Source organism: Callorhinus ursinus, unplaced genomic scaffold (genome assembly GCF_003265705.2).
Source record: "Callorhinus ursinus isolate GAN/ISIS: 27379988/994484 unplaced genomic scaffold, GSC_fseal_2.0 scaffold17, whole genome shotgun sequence".
NCBI classification, from domain to species: Eukaryota; Metazoa; Chordata; class Mammalia; order Carnivora; family Otariidae; genus Callorhinus; species Callorhinus ursinus.
Window position 1 is genome coordinate 26,742,023 of NW_027397079.1, and position 6,580 is coordinate 26,748,602.

Consider the following 6,580-nt stretch of genomic DNA (forward strand, 5'->3'; position numbering starts at 1 on the left):
GTCTTGAAAAAAGGCAGCTACACACTATACCCTAGGTTTCCCAAATGTGGGACTGTATTTTATTTATTTTTGAATCCTCAAAACCTAAAAGGATACATAAATTCTGCATTGTTGAATAAGGTGACATAACTTTGAACTTGAAGCAAATAAGGAATATCTTTGAGAGTACTGATAAGTATACACATAATTTCATGTGTATACTTGAACAAATTTCAATCAAAATTGAGATTTTTGAGTCACACATAAAACAAAAGTAGAAAATAAGCAGTGGAATCAGATACAGAGGGAGGTTTTAGAATTTTTCCCTAAAACAAATAAAAGCTAAAGACTCTACTGGAGCGCTTCTGGCTTTCCTTACTGGTCTTTAGATGGGACATAGACCAGCTCATCCTGTAGGATTTTTCCAGATGTCTGATGCTATCATATTTTGTAGGAAAAGACTAAACGAGGCAAGATGCATAACCAATGGTTGTTCAGTCTTCGCAGTGTTCTTTTTCTGTCTGAACATGAGGCTTCCATTTGTGGACCTGGCCCTGCTGCTTCCCTTGCCCCGGCAATGACCTTGACTGCAGACAGCAGAGATGGAAGGTTCTAGTACTTACATCAAATCCATTTTTGCTGGCGACTCTGCTTTCCTTTGTGCCCAAGTCTGATGACTGGTGTTTGCCCTATTTTCTTTATCTCTAGATCACTATTTTGTAAAGCTTGGGGTTCTGTAGTCTCTTTAGAAGCTGGACCCTGTATTGCTCTTCACAGGAGTCCTGAACTCACCCTTGACTCCACACAAGGGTTGGGCCTATGCGTCCTGCTGCATTGCTTATCTAATGGATGTTTGCTGGGAATCAGGAATGCCCCATGGCTGAGGAAAGGACGGCCAGCCCCAACACCAAACATGCTGCTAGCTCCCATTGGGCCTTCGCCTGGTTTCTCATGTTTTCTCTATCACATCAGGCTGTTTCCCCACACCTGCAGCTCTTCGCCACCTCCTTCCCCCGGGGATAGGTCTAGGCAGGTTGCGGCCCCTTCCAAACTGCTCCATTTGGCCATTGTTAACTGCACCGACTTAGCCCTGTCCCAAGATGCAGCTGTGGCAATAAGCTAAAGAAACACAACATCAACAAACTCAACCAAATTCCTGATAGAGAGGATTCACAGTTCTACAATGAGCAAGATGGTTTGCCTTTGGCCTTCACACTGAACTCTTCCCCCATTTGCCACAGTCTTTAACACCACTTACGTCTCCTCCACTTCTTGCTCAAAACCTATTCTTTCATTGCAGTTCTTCTAAAGAACAGCTCAGCAGAGTGAAAGGATAAGTAATTTAGAATGTGTAAAGGATGACTTTTTTTTTTTTTTGACGAGGTGGGGGAGATGGATCATGCAGGCTGACCCCTGCAGCTGAAAAATCTCAAAGTAAGATTCATCTCTTCCTAAGCTGGATGAAGCTGGCTCTATTTAACTTGTGTGTCTGTAATTGTTCATGCCCCTACACTACTTGTGAACAACGAACTCTAGTTATTATAAGCAGAAAGGGAACTTACTGATAGAATATGGGGTAGCTAACAGAGTTAATAGGGAGGATGAAGAATCTGACAGGTGCCAAGGGAAGTGGATGGTTGGCACAGGCTAGACCACCACACATGGGTACAGGTTGGAGAGGGTGCTGTGGTCACCACTGCTGCTTATATGAGTGTCACTGGACCCTGAATGTTGCCAGTGATGCCACCAGGATGAGTTCTAAATTGTCCTGCTCCTAAGAGTCACTGCTCCAGCCTAAAAATCTTAGGCAAGAGTGAGCTATGACCGTATCCTAGCTGCTTTCCATGAAAGCTTACATAAAGGTAGAACTTGAGATAAGGGTTTGGATGCAGGGCAGACAAAATATGGCAAGTGTTTATTCCTCTCCTAGTAACTTGCTTGAGAATATCTGTAATTAATTCGTTTTCATGAAGGGGGACGGTGAGAGAAGACTTACTTTTCCAGGGCAGGGAGCCAAGCTGCAATCTTGATCCCTGAGAGTCAAAGGAGACAGATTCCTTCACTCCTGCTTGGAGGGGAACTGGGAAATAGAAAAATCTATGAGCAAGAGGTAGGGGCCTTGTAGGTTCTGATCCCAACTCTGCCATTTCATTGCTTAGAAAAGTTTGTCAACTTCTCTGGGCCTCAGTATTCTCACCTGTAAAATGGGGAGAATTAAGTGAGACAATACATTCAAAATCCCTAGTATGGAGTTTTGCGCATACTAGGCACTCAATCAATGGCCGCCATCATTACTGTTGTTACGTTAATGTTTATTACTTCAGTCCATTTCTCTGAACCTCGTAGTCACATCAGCCTCTTCCCTCCCCACCACGGGTAACATGTCATGCTCAGGTCCAGCTGCCTGCAGTGGCTTAAGATGTTGGTTCCTCTGTGGAGAAGAGGGATAAGGCAAAGGGCCAGAATGTTACGGAGTGAATACGTTGAAATGTAATTCCTCTACTAGAACTTTGGGGTAATTTGGGGATTGTGATCAGAAAATTGCCACTTACTGCATAGAGGAGTAAACACATTTTTCTCTTTCCCCTTCCTCTGAATCCCACCCAAAACATGGAAAAATAGATACAAAAACTCCATCTTCAATTAAAAAAAAATAGACAAAGAAACTGACACAATCCCAAACCCACCTAGACCAAGGTGAAATCATATGTGGTGCTCTTAGTAATATTACTAATTATGAATTAATATTATTAATATTATAAAATATCAATATGAGTAAAAAGACAGATCAATTAAATCATTTGACTTAATATAGGTAGCAAGTGGCAAAAAAAGAATTCAAACCTAGGTCATCCAGTTCCACTGCCCGAGCTCTCAACCCATACCGTGATGCCTCTTTGATATGCCTCTCGTTGAACTTGAGCACTCCCAAAATGTCTGAGGCAGAATGTTGAAAGGTATATCCAATGACCACTCAATTAGATGAACAGGCCATGGAAAAGACAGGGCTTGTCTGTAGAGAACAATTGTTGATATCCTTGAACGGGAAGGAGGGGGAGGTGAAGGAACAACCATGCAGATGATCCATTTCCTTTGTCCTAGGCTTAGCCTCATGGCCAAGGGAAATCGCCAGTGTCCGGGCCAAAGAGGCGGGGCCACCTTACCTGGTTCACCAGGCAGGGGGCCTTTGGCCAAAGGCGCTCTCTGGTGAACCAGACTGTTTTTGTGACCCTAGAACCCTGAAGAGAAATATGCCCGAGAAAAGGAGGCAACAGACAGGCTGAGGGCATTTGAGATGTCCAACCAGAGCTGTAGCTGTGGACTGGATTTCCTAGCTCATTTCACCTTCAATTTTTTTTTTTTTTTAAAGAAAGTGGCCAGATGTAAGACAAACTCATAGTATTTAACATGTTTAAAGGCATTTAACAGTTGTCTAACTCCAGATTCTACACAAATCAACTGGTCCCAGGAGCATTTCATTGCATTGGAGAAAAATTATCATTTGGTGCAGGAAAGACGCAAAGTGGGAGAAGGTTCATGAAATGCATTGGGATCATCCTTCGCCAGGTGCATCTTCTCAATTTCAGGTTCTCAAGAACTTTTTCTTAAGTTCTACAGGTGGCTCAATCCATGCAAGGAAGCTGCTTTTCTCTTTACAAGGATGAGAAAGGCAAGGAGATAGAGTTGGACGGAGTAATTTAAGGGAGCCTCATGTGTATATGTGCTTGGCATGGAATGAGCTTGAGTGTGAGAATTGATGCCTCACCTTAAGAAAGATTTCCTAAAAGTTGTGAAGATGCCATCCCCAGTCCTCAGGCCCCCTTGACCACTCCCAGGGTGGTAGCTGGGGGCCACTGGGGCACCAGAGTTTGCTGGCTTTCTTCTGCTCTTGGAAATACGACATCAGCTGTCCAATTAACTTGAAACAACAAATACATTAACTTCATCGTTCTGAGAATGTTCCTATAGGATGCATTCTTCGGCCAAAGCCACATCACAAAGGGAAAGCTGTTGACTTTTTTCTTAGGGGAGAGGATGAGGTGGGTGTGCACAGCACCAAAGGCTGCCTGGTATCAGTAAAGGCTTTTAAGAGTGTTGCTAATGTTTGTTTAATTAGAAACTAACCCCCAAATGGCTGAGAGACAGGAAGTTGAAACAGAACTGGAATCTGCCTCATATTCACACTGACAGACTCAGCATCTGCCCTCTCCCAAATGGTTGACCTCATGAGGTCAGGGACCATGACTGTGTCAGTAGCATTATACCCCAATGCCTCTCAGAGAGTATTACAGTTTTAATTGTGTTTCCTTCAAATTTATATATTGAAGTCCTAACCCCTGTGAATGTGAACTTATTTGGAAATTGGGTCATTGCAGATGTGATTAGTTACAATGAGGTCATACTGGGATAGGGTGGGCCCCTAATCCAGTGTGACTGACATACTTATGTGTTTTTTTTAAAGATTTTATTTATTTATTTGACAGAGAGAGACACAGCAAGAGAGGGAACACAAGCAGGGGGAGTGGGAGAGGGAGAAGCAGGCTCCCCGCGGAGCAGGGAGCCTGATGCGGGGCTCAATCCCAGGACCCTGGGATCATGACTTCAGCCAAAGGGAGACGCTTAACGTCTGAGCCACCCAGGTGCCCCTTGACTGGCATACTTATCAAAAGGGGAAATTTGGACATAGATCCACATACAGGGAAAATGCCATGTGAAGATTGGAGTTACATCGCCACAAGCCAAGGAATTACCAGTAGCTAGGAGAGAGGCCTGGAACAGATCCTTCCCCAGTGCCTTCAGAGGGAGCATGGCTCTGCTTTGATCTTGGACTTGCAGACTTCAGAAATAAGAGACAATAAATTTCTTTTGTTTAAGCCACAGAGTTTGTGGTACTTTGTCAAGGCAGCCCCAGCAAACCAATACAAAGGGCCTGGCACAGAGGATGATGAACATTTGTTTAAATGAAAGTTTAAGGTATTGTTTTATCCCTTACCAGCTGTGAGATCTTGATGTATAAATTTTATTCCACAATATGAGATGGAAGAAATGTCTTACTTACTGTATTTCTTTAGATCCAGTGTATTCTGCTCCGCATCCCACTAGGTGGTAGTAATTTTGATGGTATGATGGTTTCCCTCTGCACTATATCTCAGGGTGTTGTGTAGGTCCTTGGGGTCTTATACCATCCAAAACCTTAGGAAAGGATTTTGTTCTTTGAGCACGTGGGTAACTGAGACTGAACCAAGCTGGACTTCTCCCTGAGGCTCGTATCCTTGGCCTCCCCAAGAACACCTCAGAAGCATGCTCTTACGAGATTTTGCCACCCCCACCGCCCACGAAGGAACAAAGTTCAAGTGATTCTCACAACCATTGAGACCAGGTATTCACCTCTTCTGCTTCAACACCACAAACACACCCCCTCATCCCCCTGCTGGCAAATCCTCTTCTTTTTCAAGCTTGAAGAATAAAATTTCTCTCCTTTGCTTATAGCTGCTCCCCTTCTTTTTTCTCCAAGGCACTCGCCTCTCTCCTTACCTCCTCCCCACCCAACCCTGAGACATCTCAAGTAGCTTAGGCTTTCTAAAACCAGAACCAGCAAGCTAGGCTTTACTTTGGCAACACAAACCCTTCTGAGGCAAGCAAGTGCAACAGTTGGGCTACCATCTTCACTGGGAATGGCAAAATTCGGTATGAATGAAACACATATTAATATCTGTAGTAGATTGTATTATTGTTCCCAGTTATTCATTCTCTCTTTCTACAAAAGGGTTAGACATCCCCACCCATTGCTATGACTTGCCATGCTCCCTTGTGAAAAATATATTTTTCTGTCCCACTGATGTCGTGCTTAGCTGAGACTTGCTTTGATCAATAGAATATGAGCAGACATGACATGATAACCCTTCTGAGCACTGTGTTTCCATTGGCTCCCCTTACTTTTTCCCCTGTGCCATGAGATTCATATGTTCCAAATAGAGCCTGCTCCTTCAGCCTTGATTCTTATGAAACAGACCCACAGCCAACTTGCTGCTTATGCAGAGCCATATTCTAGAGCCAACCCACAGCCAGTGTGCAACGTGAGGTCAAAATAAATCTTTATTGTAACCTACGAAGATTTGGGGGCTAGAGTTGTTTGTAATCATAGTATAATCTAGCAAAATCTTATTAGTGAAATATCTAAATAATTACCCTCCACACTGGGAAAGGTTAGGTCTTTTCTCTGGCTCTCTATTTCATTACATGTAATGTTGACTGGCTGGGCCACATGGTATCTTAGGTCCTTTCCAGTTCTAATTGTCTAGGATTCTAAGGCAATGTGACCAGCTTCCTTCCTCATCCTGGGTCCATAGGGCTCATCCATAAAGGCATCTGCTATTTTCCTGCCCCTCTCCTCTCCATCACAACCTTCCTTCTCACCTAAATGTCTATGACAAAAGGGGGAGCCAATAAAATAGAGTGGAAAGAACTAGGGCTTAGGACACATACAGACTCAGTTCAAATCGCAGTAACCAATTATTTTGTTTGACCATTGGTAAGAGATGGGTTTACCTAACTTCTGTGAGCTTTCATTTTTCCATCTGTAAAATGGGAATGATGATAG

At 43.5% G+C, this 6,580-nt stretch overlaps 1 long non-coding RNA gene across 1 annotated transcript; it reads right to left on the bottom strand.

Moving 5' to 3' along the window:
• Positions 1-2,278: 2,278 nt before the first annotated feature.
• Positions 2,279-3,891, bottom strand: LOC141374392 (uncharacterized). Its single transcript, XR_012381221.1, has 3 exons — positions 3,746-3,891; positions 2,824-3,016; positions 2,279-2,410 (listed from the first exon to the last, which is right to left on the bottom strand). It is a non-coding gene; the product is annotated as an uncharacterized lncRNA (long non-coding RNA).
• Positions 3,892-6,580: the final 2,689 nt, after the last annotated feature.